General features: G+C 48.5%; 1 protein-coding gene across 14 annotated transcripts in view; it reads left to right on the top strand.

The window, feature by feature from the left end:
• Positions 1 to 17,541, top strand: part of nr2c1 (nuclear receptor subfamily 2, group C, member 1) — a 172,465-nt gene that overhangs the window by 53,370 nt on the left and 101,554 nt on the right. Inside the window, exon 1 of one of the 14 annotated variants that reach the window (XM_072471899.1) lies at positions 4,835 to 4,858. The exons of 12 other annotated variants lie outside the window; for them this stretch is intronic. The gene's annotated coding sequence lies outside the window, so the exon portion shown is untranslated. Of the gene's footprint in view, positions 1 to 4,834; positions 4,859 to 17,541 lie in introns of those variants that run through there. One more of the 14 variants, XM_072471897.1, reaches the window with a different exon arrangement.

Raw genomic sequence — 17,541 nt, 5'->3', positions numbered from 1 at the left:
CCTATCTTGAACTTCTTGTGCCGGGAGCAACGGAAATTCCCTCACCTGTCGCCTCACAAAAGCCCTCAGCTGCATATATCTAAATGCATTTCCCGGGGGTAACTCAAATTTCTCCTCCAGTGCCCCTCGGTTCGCAAATGTCCCGTCAATGAACAGGTCCCGCATTCTTCTTCTCCCCGCCCGATGCCAGCCTTGGAACCCCCCCGTCCATCTTCCCCGGCCCTGATCGGGGACCACACCGATGCTCCCATTGCACCCCTGTGTCTTCTCCACTGGCCCCAGATCCTTAGTGTTGCCGCCACCACCGGGCTTGTGGTGTATTTTGTCGGCGAGAGCGGCAGCGGTGCCGTTACCAACGCCCCCAGGCTCGTTCCTTTACAGGACGCCATCTCCATCCTCTTCCATGCCGCCCCCTCTCCCTCCATGACCCACTTGCGGATCATCGCCACGTTTGCTGCCCAGTAGTAACTCTCTAGGTTTGGCAAAGCCAACCCTCCTCGGTCCCTGTTGCGTTCCAAGAACCCTGTCCTAACCCTCGGGCTCTTATTTGCCCACACATACCCCATAATACTCCTACCTACTCTCTTGAAAAAGCCCTTGGTGATCACGATTGGGGAGGCACTGAAACACGAACAAAAACCTCGGAAGGACCACCATTTTGACCGACTGCACCCTACCCGCCAACGAGGGGGAGCATGTCACATCTTTTAAAATCCTCCTCCATTTGCTCCACCACCCTCGTCAAATTCAGTTTATGTAGGGCCCCGCAACTTCTGGCTATCTGGATCCCCAGATACCGAAAACCCTCCGCCCTCCTCAGCGGTAGGTCCCCTATCCCTCTTTCTTGGTCCCCTGCCTGTAATACAAAAAGCTCACTCTTCTCTACATTAAGCTTGTAGCCCGAGAACTCTCCAAACTCCTTCAGAGTCTGCATGACCTCCACCATCCCCTCCATTGGGTCCGCCACGTATAGCAGCAGGTCATCCGCATATAGCGATACCCGATGCTCCTCTCCCCCCCGGACTATCCCCCCCCCCATTTCTGAGACTCCCTAAGTGATATGGTCAAGGGTTCGATCGCCAATGCAAACAACAGGGGGGACAGGGGGCACCCCTGTCTCGTCCATCGGTACAGCCGAAAGTACTCCGACCTCCGCCGGTTCGTCACTACACTCGCCACCGGGGCACTGTAAAGGAGCTTAACCCATCTAATAAACCCTCCCCCGAACCCAAACCTGCGCAGTACCTCCCAGAGGTACTCCCACTCTACTCGGTCAAAGGCTTTTTCAGCGTCCATAGCTTCCACTATCTCCGCCTCTCCCTCCTCCGACGTCATCGTTATTACGTTTAAGAGCCGCCGCACATTGGTATTTAACTGCCTGCCCTTTACGAATCCCGTTTGGTCCTCGTGAATCACCCCCGGGACACAGTCCTCAATCCTAGTGGCCAGTACCTTCGCCAATAGCTTAGCATCCACATTGAGGAGCGAAATCGGCCTGTACGATCCACATTGCAGTGGATCCTTGTCTCGCTTTAGAATCAAGGAGATTGTCGCCGCCGACATTGTCTGGGGCAGGGTTCCCTCCTCTCTTGCCTCGTTGAAGGTCCTCACTAGTAGCGGGGCCAGCAGGTCCACATATTTTCCACCGGGAACCCGTCCGGCCCCGGGGCCTGCCCTGCCTGCATGCTCCCCAAACCCTTACTCAATTCCTCCAACCCAATTGGTGCCCCCAAACCAACCGCCTCCTTCACCCTCGGGAACCCCCGCTGGTCCAGGAATCGCCTCATCCCCCCCTTCCCCCCCCCCCCGGGGGCTGGGATCTGTACAGCTCTTCATAGAAGTCCTTAAATACCTTATTTATTTTCGTTGCACTTCGAACCGTGGCTCCCCTTCAATCTTTGATTCCCCCTATTTCCCTCGCCGCCGCCCTCTTACGGAGCTGGTGCGCCAGCATCCGACTAGCCTTTTCCCCGTACTCGTAAGTCGCCCCTTGCGCCTTCCTCCACTGTGCCTCCGCCTTGCCCGTGGTCAGCAGGTCAAACTCCGTCTGGAGCCGTCGCCTTTCCCCAAGTAATCTTTCCTCCGGGGCCTCTGCGTATCTCCTGTCCACTCGCAAGATCTCCCCCACTAACCTCTCCCTTTCCATTCCCTCTATCTTCTCCCTATGAGCCCTGATGGAGATCAGATCTCCCCTGATCACCGCCTTCAACGCCTCCCATACCACTTGGCCTCAAATGACACATGCTTTCCCACCAGAATTGCCACCCCTCTATTTTTTGCGTCCAATCCCGAGTGAAATACCTGTCCTACCCATCCCTTTCTTAACCTGACCTGGTCCGCCAGGTGTGTCTCTTGGAGCATTGCCACGTCTGCCTTCAGTCCCTTCAAGTGCGCGAACACTCGAGCCCGCTTCACCGGCCCATTCAGGCCCCTCACGTTCCACGTTATCAGCCGGATTGGAGGGACTCTCACCCCCTGCCGACTAGCCATCTCCTTTTCTGGGCCAGTCCCTTGTCCGCGTCTCCCTCACTCTCCAGTCCCCCAGCCGGGGGACCCCCGTCCCAGCCACCTCTTCTGTGTCCCGTTCTCTTTCGGCCAGTGCAGCAGCAACCCTCCCCCCCCCCCCCCCCCCCCCCCCCCCCCCCCCCCAGCTAAATCCCCGTCTAGCCTTTTTGCTCCCCCATATCCCTCCCAAAAGTCAGCTGACACCTGCTGACCCCGGCTTCCCCCGCCATCCCTTTAACCCCCCCGTGTGGGAATCTCCCAATCAATGTACATTCCTTTGTTCCCCTTCCCGCCTTTTTTGCCGCGCGCGGGAAAGACAACCCTGCGCTTTCCAAAGCCTGTCCCGCCCCCCATGGCGCAGCTCCTGTCGTGGCCTTGCCCCTCTCCCCCAGCCCATATAGCATTTCCTGCGCGTGGTTGACCCCCTATGTACAACAACCATCATACTTCAACCCTCAAACACCCCCCTCCCACACAAACCCTCAATAAGAGTCCAATTTTTCAGCTAGTGTAAAGGTCCACGCCTCTTCGGGCGTTTCGAAGTAGTGGTGTTGGCCATTATGTGTAACCCACAGTCGCGCTGGCTGCAACATTCCAAATTTCACTCCTTTCCGATGGAGCACCGCTTTGGCCCGGTTGAAACCCGCTCTCCGCTTAGCGACCTCTGCGCTCCAGTCCGGGTATATTCTGATCTCCGCATTGTCCCACTTGCTGCTCCGTTCCTTCTTGGCCCATTTCAGGACCCTCTCTCTGTCCGCAAACTGGTGAAATCTCACTACCATCGCCCTTGGCGGCTCTTTTGCCTTGGGCTTCCTCGCCAGCACTCAGTGCACCCCATCCAGCTCCAGCAATCTCGGGGGGGCCTCCACACCCATCAGCGTCTCAATCATTGTGCCCGCATATGCCGCGGCATCGGCCCCCTCCACTCCTCCTGGGAGACCCAGGATCCTCAAGTTGTTTCTCCTTGATCTGTTCTCCAGGTCTTCGAGTCTTCCTGCCCACGTCTTGTGCAGCGCCTCGTGCCGTTCCACTCTCTCCGCCAGGCCCACGAGCTCGTCGTCGTTCTCACTCACTTTTCCCTGGATCTCCTGGATATTCACCTCTTGGGCTTTCTAGGTTGCTCCAAGTCTTTCAACCATTGCCAGTATAGGCGCCACCATCTCCTTACGCAGCTCCCCGAAGCAGCACTTGATGAACTCTTTCATCTCCTCTCTGTCCGTGGGTGCCGCCATTTTGTTTTTTCCTTCTTTTTCTTCTTTCTTCTCCCGCTGCTCCAGGGCCGCTTTTTTTGCCGTTTCGCTGCGGGTCCGATCCATGCAGGTCTGTAGGGGACTTTCTCCTTCCTTCCTCACGGGTTGTTTGTTTTTTTCAAGTGCCGTTGGGGCTCCGTTATCGGGCCCAAAAGTCCGTTTTCGCGGGAGCTGCCGAATCGCGCGGCTTAGCTCCGCATCGCCGCAACCCGGCTGAGACATAAAATTGAGCCTTGTCTGTCCTCTCTGAAAATGAGAGATCCCATGGCATTGTTTCTCCTCCGTGTCCTGGCCAATATTTATCCCTCAATCAACATCACAAAAAACAGATTATCTGGTCATTCTGACATTGATGTTTATGGAAGCTTGGTGTGTAAATTAGCTGCCATGTTTTGCCATTAAGAAGTCTTACAACACCAGGTTAATCCAACAGGTTTGTTTCAAACACTAGCTTTCAGAGCACTGCTCCTTCCTCACCTGAGGAAGGAGCAGTGCTCCGAAAGCTAGTGTTTGAAACAAACCTGTTGGACTTTAACCTGGTGTTGTAAGACTTCTTACTGTGCTCATCCCAGTCCAACGCCAGCATCTCCACATCATGTTTTCCCATGTCATAGGAACAGTGACTGCACTTCAAAAGTATTTAATTGGAGGGCATCTCGCTGGCGCAGTGGTTAGCACTGCTGCCTCACGGTGCAGAGGACCCGGATTCGATCCTCGCCCCAGGTTACTGTGGAGTTTGCACATTCTCCCCGTGTCTGCGTGGGTCTTACCCCCCGATGAGCAAGGTAGGTGGATTGGCCACGCTAAATTGCCCCTTAATTGGGGAAAAAAAAGAATTGGGTACTCTAAATTTATTTTTTTTAAAGGAAAAAAGTATTTAATTGACTGCAAGTGTTCTGGGATGCCCTGGGTTCATGAAAGGTGCCACATAAACATATTATTTTTTCTGTTATCTCTCTGAGGCATGGGGGAAACGGGAGTCTGACCGCTGGAGTACCTCTGGTTACAGATTAGAATTGAGGAGGAGATAGTAGCAGATCTGGAGCTTAAGCTCCTTCCCGACCTGAACAGGTCCTTCGTACAATAGTTTGAAAGCTACTTGGGTAAGCCTCAAAATGGGAGACTTCCAGTGTACAGTATATTTTGCATGCTTAAATTTACTGGTAGTGTGAAATTGTTGGTAGTCTTGCATTGTGAAAATACTCTGTAATATAATTTCCGAATTTACATAGCAGAATTGTGGGTGCATTGTGTGTATTTAAAGTATTCTGCAATTAGGAGTGTAAAGGTTTTGAACATAGCTGTAATGATTGTACAATAATGAAGAATTAAATTAAATCAAAATATATCCATTGAATGGACAAATGTTACAAAGGCAGTGCGCCAAAATGGCAGCTATATTCCCTGCACTGATCTGTATACCTGGGCATAATTGTCTGAGATTCGCTTAGCAAGTTAATTGATTCCTCCTTTGTTTTCTTTTATTAGAATACGTTTCAGTTCCTTTAATACTTTTATTTTCTTATTAATTGTGCGATTGATATCAGCATGTTCCTCCTCCTTCCGTGAGGACAAAATGTAAATGTTTGGAAAGTTCTGACGGGCTGGTGTTACAATGTTGGTTTAAAACTTGTAAAGTAACAGAAACCCAGTTAAAGGACGTGCCCCCAATGCCTCTGCAGTTTTCATGAGGCTGCTGATTTAAGACACGATTCTTCTTGCTACAGTGGGTCTCATTTGAAATTGCATTTGTTGCTGATTTCACTGTGGGTCACCGTGACCTGTCATCAACATCACTCCCAAACAAATTATGGGTTTGGAAGAAATGTTATTTTTCTTGTTCAGTCTGTACTCAAATGTTTGGCAAATACACAACGTAACGCCAAGCTCTGCTGCATCTCCATACTGTTGAGGGCATAGCATACTTATTGTACTTCCTAATTGACTGCCATATTTCCCTACGTTACAGCAGTGACTACACTCTTGAGGTTTTAGGATACCCATTGTCATGAAAGGCGCTACATTAAGTTATTTCAACTTCTGGTGCACAGCATCACCCGAGTCCACCACACAGTGATGACATTCAGGATTTTAAAGCTGCAGCACTCTTCGAGATTGGTATTTTTGGGTGGCAAAATAAGGTGGTACATGTTCCAGGCTCCATTGCGCAGTGTTTGGTAGGATTTGTTGAGTATGGCAAAGGTGGCCTTTAAAAGATGATCTTTATTACTGTCACAAGTAGGCTTACATTAACACTGCAATGAAGATACTGTGAAAAGCCCCTAGTCTCCACAGTTCGGCACCTGTTTGGGTACACGGAGGGAGAATTCAGAATGTCCAATTCATCTAGCAAGCACGTCTTTCGGAACTTGTGGGAGGAAACTGGAGCACCCGGAGGAAACCCACACAGGCACAGGGAGAACGTGCAGTGTAGACTCCGCACAGACAGTGACCCAAGGCGGGAATCGAACCCGGGCCCCTGGCGTTGTGAAACAACAGTGCTAACCACTGTGCTACCATGAGGAAGGTTGGGGGATGTGGAAATTAAGCATCCGGCTTTTTTTTTTACAAAAAGGGGAATGAGATATTAACCTGGATAACACAAGTACAATACCAAAGATGACCAAGAATTTTGGTGAGGGAGGGAGAGGGGGGAGCGGCCAATGAGATGCTTGTTAATTCAGGAAGAGCAAAAGAGAGAAATTGGACATTCCAAATATTCCTCCTTTGCCAGTTCCAAAATAAGTAAATCAAAATTGTTGGGAAAGGTGCTTAAAATATTTTACTTACTTTTTATGAAACCTATTGTAGGCATCCAGCCTCCCTTAAAAGAGATGACTGATACCAACACTTTGCCACACTTGCCGTAAAGAAAATACTGGACAAAAGATTACCACCTCCTTAATCTCATTTTATGACCATATGTCTTGTCTGATCTCTGCCATGCCTATAATGATTCCTCTGCTTAAGCAGTGTTCTTGGTCCCCTCCTCATTCTTATCTGCTGCTTGCTGACATCATCCAAATAGAACATAGAAAATACAGCACAGAACAGGCCCTTCAGCCCACGATGTTGTACCGAACTTTTGTCCTAAATTAAGAACAAATTAATCTACGCCCCATCATTCTACCGTAATCCATGTACCTATCCAATAGCCGCTTGAAGGTCCCTAATGTTTCCGACTCCACTACTTCCACAGGCAGTGCATTCCATGCCCCCACTACTCTCTGGGTAAAGAACTTACCTCTGACACCCCCCTAAACTTCCACCATTCACCTTAAATTAATGTCCCCTTGTAATGGTTTGTTCTACCCGGGGGAAAAGCCTCTGACTGTCTATTCTATCTATTCCCCTGATCATCTTTTAAACCTCTATCAAGTCTCCCCTCATCCTTCTCCGTTCTAATGAGAAACGGCCCACCACCCTCAACCTTGACTCGTAAGACCTACTCTCCATTCCAGGCAACATCCTTTGCACCTTTGCAAAGCTTCGACATCCTTCCTAAAATGAGGCAACCCGAACTGCACACAGTACTCCAAATGTGGCCGTACCAAGGTTTTGTACAGCTGCATCATCACCTCACGGCTCTTAAATTCAATCCCTCTGTTAATGAACTCTAGCACACCATAGGCCTTCTTCACAGCTCTATCCACTTGAGTGGCTACTTTCAAAGATGTATGAACATAGACCCCAAGATCTTTCTGCTCCTCCACATTGCCAAGAACCCTACCGTTAACCCTGTATTCCGCATTCATATTTGTCCTTCCAAAATGGACAACCTCACACTTTTCAACCGCAAACTCCATCTGCCACTTCTCAGCCCAGCTCTGCATCCTATCTATGTCTCTTTGCAGCCAACAGCAGCCCTCCTCACTATCCACAACTCCACCAATCTTCGTATCGTCTGCAAATTTACTGACCCACCCTTCAACTCCCTCATCCAAGTCATTAATGAAAATCACAAACAGCAGAAGAAGCAAAAATGATCCCTGCGGTACACCACTGGTAACTGGGCTCCAGGCTGAATATTTACCATCCACCACCACTCTCTGACTTCTATCGGTTAGCCAGTTCGTTATCCAACGTGCCAAATTTCCCACTATCCCATGCCTCCTTACTTTCTGCATAAGCCTACCATGGGGAACCTTATCAAATGCCTTACTAAAATCCATGTATACTACATCCACTGCTTTACCTTCATCCATGTGCTTAGTCACCACTTCAAAGAATTCAATAAGACTTGTGAGGCAAGACCTACCCCTCACAAATCCGTGCTGACTATCCCAAATCGAGCAGTGTCTTTCCAGATGCTCAGAAATCCTATCCCTCAGTATCCTTTCCATTACTTTGCCTACCACCGAAGTAAGACTAACTGGCCTGTAATTCCCAGGGTTATCCCTATTCCCTTTTTTGAACAGGGGCACGACATTCGCCACTCTCCAATCCCATGGTACCACCCCTGTTGCCAGTGAGGACGAAAAGATCATTGCCAACGGCTCTGCAATTTCATCTCTTGCTTCCCATAGAATCCTTGTATGTATCCCGTTAGGCCCGGGGGACTTGTCTATCCTCAAGTTTTTCAAAATGCCCAACACATCTTCCTTCCTAACAAGTATCTCCTCGACCTTGCCAGTCTGTTTGACACTGTCCTCTCCAACAATATGGCCCCTCTCATTCGTAAATACTGAAGAAAAGTACTCGTTCAAGACCTCTCCTATCTCTTCAGACTCAATACACAATCTCCCGCCACTGTCCTAGATCGGACCTACCCTCGCTCTAGTCATTCTCATATTTCTCACGTGTAAAAGGCCTTGGGGTTTTCGTTGATCCTACCCGCCAAAGATTTTTCATGCCCTCTCTTAGCTCACCTAATCCCTTTCTTCAGTTCCCACCTGGCTATCTTGTATCCCTCCAGCGTCCTGTCTGAACCTTGTTTCCTCAGTCTTACGTAAGTCTCCTTCTTCCTCTTAACAAGTCATTCAACCTCTCTTGTCAACCCATGGTTCCCTCACTCGACCAGCTCTTCCCTGCCTGACAGGGACATACATATCAAGGACATGTAGTATCTGTTCCGTGAACAAGCTCCACATTTCAATTGTGTCCTTCCCTGACAGCCTATGTTCCCAACTTATGCACTTCAGTTCTTGTCTGACAGCATCTTATTTACCCTTCCCCCAATTGTAAACCCTGCCCTGTTGCACGCACCTATCCTTCTCCATTACTAAAGTGAAAGCCACAGAATTGTGGTCACTATCTCCAAAATGCTCCCCACACTAACAAACCTATCACTTGTCCTGGTTCAGTACCAAATCCAATATGGCCTCCCCTCTGGTCGGACAATCCACATACTGTGTTAGAAAAGCTTCCTGGACCCACTGCACAAACACCACCCCATCCACAAACACCACCCCGTCCAAACTATTTGATCTAAAGAGTTTCCACTCAATATTTGGGAAGTTGAAGTCACCCATGACTACTACTCTGTGACTTCTGCACCTTTCCAAAATCTGTTTCCCAATCTGTTCCTCCACATCTCTGCTGCTATTGGGGGGCCTATAGAAAACTCCCAACAAGGTGACTGCTCCTTTCATATTTCTGACTTCAACCCATAGTACCTCAGTAGGCAGATCCTCCTCGAACTGCCTTTCTGCAGCTGTTATACTATCTCTAATTAACAATGCTACCCCCCCACCTCTTTTACCACCCTCCCTAATCTTATTGAAACATCTATAACCAGGAACCTCCAACAACCAATTCTGCCCCTCTTCTATCCAAGTTTCGGTGATGGCCACAACATCGTAGTCCCAAGTACCGATCCATGCCTTAAGTTCACCCACCTTATTCCTGATGCTTCTTGCGTTGAAGTATACACACTTCAACCCATCTCTGTGCCTGCAAGTACTCTCCTTTGTCAGTGTTACCTTCCCCACTGCCTCACTACACGTTTTGATGTCCTGAACGTTGGCTACCTTAGTTGCTGGACTGCAAATCCACTTCCCATTCCCCTGCCAAATTAGTTTCAACCCTCCCGAAGAGTACTAAAAAACCTCCCTCCCAAGATATTGGTTCCCCTCTGGTTCAGATGCAATCCGTCCTGCTTGTACAGGTCCCACCTTCCCCAGAATGCGCTCCAATTATCCAAATACCTGAAGCCCTCCCTCCTACACCATTCCTGCAGCCACGTGTTCAACTGCACTCTCTCCCTATTCCTAGCCTCGCTATCACGTGGCACCGGCAACAAACCAGAGATGACAACTGTGTCTGTCCTGGCTTTTAACTTCCAGCCTAACTCCCTAAACTCGTTCATTACATCCACACCCCTTTTCCTACTTACGTCGTTGGTACCAATGTGCACCACGATATGTGGCTGCTCCCCCTCCCCCTTAAAGACCCTGAAGACACGATCCGAGACGTCATGGACCCTGGCACCCAGGACGCAACAAACCATCCGAGAGTCTCGCCCGTGCCCACAGAACCGCCTGCCTGTACCTCTAACTATTGAGTCCCCGATAACTAGTGCTCTCCTAATCTGGCCCCCTCCCTTCTGAGCCCCAGAGCCGGACCGAGTGCCAGAGACCCGGTCACTGCAGCCTACCCCTGCTAGGTAATTCTCTCTCTCTTTCTCTCCTCTACCCCCTCCCCCAAACAGTATCCAAAGCGGTATACGTATTGTTGAGAGGAACGGCCATAGGGGATCCCTGCACTGACTGCTTCCTCCTCTTCCCACCTCTAACTGTTACCCAGCTACCTTTGTTCTCAGGTGTAACTATGTCCCTGTAGCTTCTATCTATCACCCCCTCAGCTTCCCGAATGATCCTCAGTTCATCCAGCTCCAGTTCCCTAACACGGTCTGTGAGGAGCTGGAGATGGCTGCACTTCCCGCAGGTGAAGTTGGCAAGGACACCGGTGGTCTCCCTTACTTCGAACATTCATAAAATCATAGAATTTACAGTGCTGAGGAGGCCATTCGGCCCATCGAGTCTGCACCGGCTCTTGGAAAGAGCACCCCACCCAAGCCCACACGTCCACGCTATCCCCATTACCCAATAACCCCAACCAACACTAAGGGCAAGTTTGGACAATTTAGCATGGCCAATCCACCTATCCCGCACATCTTTGGACTGTGGGAGGAAACCGGAGCACCCGGAGGAAACCCACGCAAACACCAGGAGAACGTGCAGACTCCGCACAGACAGTGACCCAAGCCGGGAATCGAACCTGGGACCCTGGAGCTGTGAAGCAATTGTGCTAACCACAATGCTACCGTGCTGCCCGTAACTGCATTCTGCAGGAGGAACATTCCACTGCCCTAGCTGCCATCACCTCTACCTAGTCTCCCAGTAAAAAAGAAAGAAAAAGAAAAAAAGTAAATAGCTTACCTGCTCACAGCACTGAGTCTTTTTTTTTAGGTTAGAGGAGGAGGGAGGGTGGGAGACACATGTAGTGTCTCGGGTTTCCTCACCGTTCAAATTTATTGGGTAATACAAACCTTCCCAGGTCTCCCCACGGCTGACTTCCGGTTTCCTGCTGCTCTGAGAAAAAAAAAAGCTCTGAAAAAGTAAGTTTAAAAATCAAAAACTCAGCTTACTTTCCACTCTCCCCTCCAAAAACCGCTCCCCTCTCTGCCCACTCCGCTGGAAAAATGTACACTGATAACATGCAAGCTTGCCTTTCCATAATCCTCTGAACGACTGTATTCGACAAAGCTACTTATTACCTCAGATACCTATTGAAGCGTGAGTTGAATTGCCAAACCTGCACCCCCTCTCTCTGAGAGACACCTAACTCACCCCCAAGATAAAAGCAAATTACTGCAGATGCTGGAATCTGAAACAAAAATAGAAAATACTGGACAATCTCAGCAGGTCTGACAGCATCTGTGGAGAGAAAAGCGAGCTAACGTTTCGAGTATGGATGCTTTGTCAAAGCTTCTGGTGATTTATGGGAGGATTTTGGAAGAAGATAAGGTGGCTAACCAGACTGTCGCTTAAAAATTATTTTGATTCCATCCCCCCCACTAGAACCCGATTTTGACCAAATATTTGGGTCGTCCCCTCCTGCACTAGGTCTTGGCCTGTTTTTCTGAGACCTCGAGCATTTTAGGATGTTTTTCTACATTAAAGGTAAATGCCTATTTAAACATGAGGAAGGTTGCCGTAACTTTTTTTAACATAAATTTAGAGTACCCAATTCATTTTTTCCAATTAAGGGGCAATTTAGCGTGTCCAATCCCCCAAGCCTGACATTTTTGGGTTGCGGGGGTAAATGTGCAAACTCCACACTGACAGTGACCCAGAGCCGGGATCGAACCTGGGATCTTGGCGCCGTGAGGCAGCAGTACTAACCCACTGTGCCACCGTGCTGCCCGCCGTACCATTTTTAAAAAAAGAAGTATCTTTATTCAAGTATTTGACATTTTAGCATTTACAAAGCATTACAACATAAAATAAAATATACCCAGCACAAACCCACCACTCCACTCCCCCTAGCAGTTGTTGGTAACTAGTTCCCTGAAATGCAGAATAAACAAACACCATCTCTTGTGCAACCTCTCATTTGCCCCTCTTAGGGCAAACTTCACTTCTTTACATGCAGGAACACCGAGGCACATGGGTGAAGAAGCTGACCCCCGAACCCAACAGAACCCACCTGTGAGCGATCAGCTTGGAGAAGACTAAAACATCTGCCTTCACTCCAGCCTGCAACTCCGGCATGTCCGACACCCCGGATATGGCCCCTTTGTGACCTGACTCCAAGTCCATACGCAAGCCAGCCGACATGGTTTGTCCAACTTTGAGCAGGACCAGAACATATGTACATGGTTAGCTGGGTCCCCTCCCACACCGTTCACAAGTAACCCCTATCCCCTCAAACAGCCGGTTCATCCTCGACCTCACCAGGTGCGCCCAGTGTACCACCTTTTGCTGTATCAATCCCAGCCAGTCTCGTAAATGAGGTTGAGGCATTCACCCTCCGCAGCACCTCGCACCACAATCCCTCCTCCAGCGCCATCCCCAGCTCCTCCTCCCACTTAGCTTTCCTTATCTTCTTCCAAAATCCTCCCGTAAATTGCCAACCTCATTACCGCCAACACCACCTCCAGTAATGAGGCGGGAGATGCTCAAACCCATGATTTCTTCGTCAACCCTGCCCCTAGCCTATATTGCCGCCGATATTGCCTCCATATTTTCAGTGTGGCAATCATCACAGGACTCCCTGAATACCCCCTGGTGCAAACAGGAGTGGCGGTGTTGTCACCGCCCGCAACCCCAACCACCTAACAAGATCCTGCCTCCATCCTCTGTCCCCCTACTCCAACCCTGCACCTTCTTCACATTCTGTATACCAGTATTAGTACAACAGGTTCAGAAGGCCCCCCCCCCCCCCTTCTGAAGTACCGTCTTCCTAATCTTAGCCACATTACCTGCTCAGACAAACGATTAAATCAACCTATCCACACCCTTAAAAACACGATTTAGGAAAAAAAACTGGCAGGCACTGAAATAAAAATAAAAACCGTGGCAAAATACTCATCCTCACCCCCTGCACCTGACCTGCCACCGACAGGAGAAGACTATCCCACCTCAGTAGATCTACCTTAACCCTACCTACCAGGCTCGTAAAATTCAACTTAAGAAGCTGCGCCCAAGTGGACAGTTGTCACCCGAAATGACCCCCCGCCCCACACACACACTCCAAACCCGCCCCTGTAGAAGATGCCACAAAACACTCCCTTTTACCCAAGTTCAAGTTGTAGCCTGAAACACCCTATGCTCCTCTATCTCTCCTCTCTCTTCTCTCTCTCTCTCCTCTCTCTCTCTCCTCTCTCTCCCCCCCCCCCCCCCAGAATTCATTTAATTTGTTCGTGCACATGCCATTGGACTCTTGTATGACAATCTCACCCATGCCACAAACTTAGACCCAATCCCAAACCTCTCCAACACCGCAAACAGATAGCTCCCTCCATCTGATCAACCGCCTTCTCCGCATCCAGCGCCACTTCCAACTCCCTTCCGTCTGCCGGAGAAAACACCACATTCAATAGCTGCTGCACCTTTGGCAACAACTGCCTGCCCTTTGCGAACCCCGCCTGATCCTCCCCAATCTCCTTCAGAAGGCACATCTCCAACCTAAGCGTCAGCACCTTCGCCAATATCTCAGCATCCACATTTCAACAGAGTTATGGGCCTATACGTGGCACACAACTGGATCCTTGTCCTTTTTAAGCAGCAGTGAAATGGATGCCTGACCCATCATCTCTGGCAGTGCCGCCCTGACCATCGCGTCCTCATACCAACAGTAATGGGGTAACAACAATTTATACTCCAGTGAAAGAGAGTGCTGATTGGTTGCAATGGAGAATGCAGCATGGAAAAGTTAACTGCCCAGCTTTGGTCAAATTGAAACTGGGCAGATCAACTCTGGTCAAGGCATTGCCCTGAGAAATGGACCAGTGCATACCTGATCCCTAAGCTTTTGTTTAGATGATGCATTAGTGATTTCAATACACTGACTGCACAGGAAATATTCCCCAGAATTAGAACATTTAGTATGATTTGAAATCATAATCCCTCCAGCTGCATCCCATGGATCCAGGTGGATTAACATTGTTGAAGACAAGAAACGTTCTGTGAATAGTCTCCAAAATATTTTCTCTTCAGAGGATGCTTGTGTTTCTTGTGCAATATGCAAAATATTAACGTTAATTTCTTGTTCCTTAGCCCTGCCTTAATGATTTCGCGGTGAGGGATAAACTGGTCTCAAAGATGTTGCATCCTTCCTATTCCCTTTTGATTTTGAAGTGACCACTCCATACTCCTCATGGAGACGAAGTCCCATCTTCACATTGATGATACTGTCCTTCATGTTGTGTGGCACCACCACTGTTAGACAGGATAGATTTTGATTTGATCTATCGACTCAAAACTGGGCATCCACGAGGCTCTGTGGGCCATCAGCAGCAGTAGAATTGTGCGCAGCCACTATCTGTAACCTCATGGCCTTGCCTATCTCCCCTCTACCGTTACTATCAAGCAGGGGGATCAACCATGGTTCAATGAATATTCCAGTAGTAGCACTAGTGATGCCTAAAAATGAGGTGTCAACTTGGTGAAGTTACAACCCGGGTCGAGCAGGCTGAACAATGGAAGCAGCATGTGATAGACAGAGACAAGTGATTCCACAACCAACGGATTAGACCTGAGCCCTGCAATCCTGCTACATAAAGTTGTGATTGGTGGTGGACATTAAACAACTAACTGAAGGAGGACACTTTACAAATATCCCCATCCTCCGTAATGGGGGAGCCCAGCACATCTCTGTAAAAGACAAGGCTGAAGCATTTTCAGCAATCCTTAACTAGAAATGGAGTGGAAGATCCATCTCCATCTCCAGCTGAGGTCTGCAGCATTACAGATGCAAGTCTTCAGCTAATTCGATTCACTCCGGCTTTGGGCTCTGACATCGTTCTGGCAATGGTACTGAAGACTTGCTCCAGAACTAGCTGCCCTCTTAGCCAAGGTGTTCCAGTACAGCTATTACACTGGCATCTACCCGGCAATGTGGAAAATTGCCTACAAAAAGCAGGACAAATCCAACCTGGCCAATTCCCACCTCATTATTATATTCGCAGCTATCACCATGGTGATAGAAGGAGTCATTGACAGTGCTATCAACAATGCTTTGAAGCGGGATTGTCTTGTGAGGAGTGATTGTGAAAACTGGACCTGTATTCTCCAGAGTATTGAAAAATGCAGAGTGATATTCCTGGGCATGTCATCGTTGATGTATATAGGACCCTGGCTGGCAAGTCTAGAGCTACAGGGCACAGTTTCCTAGTAAGGGACTGACCATTTACGACTGAGATGAATAGTTTCTTCACTTGGTAGTGAATCGTGAGAGCTGCAGAAGCCCAATCATTTAGCGTGTTCAAGACAGTATCCAGAAATCTATCGCTTTCTGATGACATCAAGGGATATGGGGACAGAGCAGGCAAGTAGCTTTTAGGTAGATGATCAGCCAGGATCTAATTGACAGAGCAGTCTCAATGGGCCAAATGGCCTACTCCTGTGTTCCTATAAGAATACATGAGGACATGCAAGGATTGGTTTTAAGGAAGGAAAATAAAGTGCTGGAAAAACTCAGTTGTGGCAGCATCTGTGGAGGCAGAAAGAGTTGCTGTTTGAAGGCCAATATGACTCTTATTTGGATTTGTTTTAAGGACTGCCTCAAAGGAGCGAGAGAGGGAGTGAAGTTTAGTGAGAGAATTCCAGAATTTAGGACCTCAGCAGCTGAAGACACGGCTGTCAGATTGAAATTGGGAATATGCATGAGCAATCTCAAAGTTGTTGGGCTGGAGCAGGTTACAGAGATGGAGAGGCCATGGAAGGATTTGAAAACCAGGATGAGAATTTTAAATTGAGGCCTTGCTGGTTTGAGAGCTGGTGTAGGTCAGCAAGCCCAAGGTGATGGGTGATTGGAACTTAGTACAAATTATAACATGGGCAGTAGAGTTTGGATGAGCTCAGGTTTATGAAGGGTGCAAGATGAAAAGCGGCCCAGGACAACACTTCCATGGACGTTCCTGACAAAATAATTCAGTGCTTTGTTTATTAGTCTGCTTGAGGTTAATACAAGGAAGTTCCCAATTGTTAAAAAGGAAGTTCCCAATTGTGGTGTTGCCGTCGAAAGGCGTAATGTAAACATGTCATTTTGGGCTTTTTTTGTGCAAAAAAAGAAATTAGATTCAAATTTGTATTTGGAAATAGAGATGTGGAAATCTCGAGGTAGGTGAAACTGTGATAGAAAATTTAGAGCTGGAATTTTGAGCATGTTGTCAGATGTGGCTCGGTGGTAGTGCTGTGTTCTGAGCCTGTATGTCGTGGGTTTAACATCCACATAACCCAGGCTTAACACAACCATGAGGCAACCTGGTCGCCACACTACCAGAAGGATGTGGAGACTTTAGAGAGGGTGCAGAAGAAATTTACCAGAATGTTGCCTGGTATGGAGGGCATTAGTTATGAGGAGCGGTTGAGTAAACTCAGTTTGTTCTCACTGGAACGAAGGAGGTTGAGGGGAGACCTGATAGAGGTCTACAAAATTATGAGGGGCATAGACAGAGTGGATAGTCAGAGGCTTTTCCCCAGGGTAGAGGGGTCAATTACTAGGGGGCATTGGTTTAAGGTGCGAGGGCCAAGGTTTAGAGTAGATGTACGAGGCAAGTTTTTTACACAAGAGGGTGATAGTGACATTTAAGGGACATCTTGACAAATACATGAATAGGATGGGAACAGAGGGATACGGACCCAGGAAGTGTAGAAGATTGTAGTTTAGTTGGGCAGCATGGTCGGCATAGGCTTGGAGGGCCGAAGGGAAGGGCCTGTTCCTGTGCTGTACTTTTCTTTGTTCTTTGTTCATTGAGTAAGTGCTGTCTAATTAGAAGGGCTGTCTGTGGATAAATATTAAATGACTTGCCTGTTCAGGTGGATGTAAAAGATTGACAGAGAGCTGGGAGCTTTCCCACTCTCTTGGCCAACATTATTCCCTCAAATAGTACCACTGAAAGTGGGGGGTCTGGTGATTTATCTTGTTAATTGTGAAATCTTGCTGTGCACAAATTGGCCAGTCCATCTGTTTCCATTACAGCGGGTGTGATGGTCCAAAAGTAATCCATTGGTCCTGACGCCCATTGAGATGTCCGGAGGACATTAAAAATACACTGTGTAAATGCACTTTTGATGTTTGTATTGTACACTGATGGGATTTGGCAATTACATATTTGAAA

This window comes from Scyliorhinus torazame, chromosome 13 (genome assembly GCF_047496885.1).
Source record: "Scyliorhinus torazame isolate Kashiwa2021f chromosome 13, sScyTor2.1, whole genome shotgun sequence".
Taxonomy (NCBI): Eukaryota; Metazoa; Chordata; class Chondrichthyes; order Carcharhiniformes; family Scyliorhinidae; genus Scyliorhinus; species Scyliorhinus torazame.
Note: the sequence above shows the minus strand (reverse complement) of the source record. Positions and strands in the feature narration are given on the sequence as shown.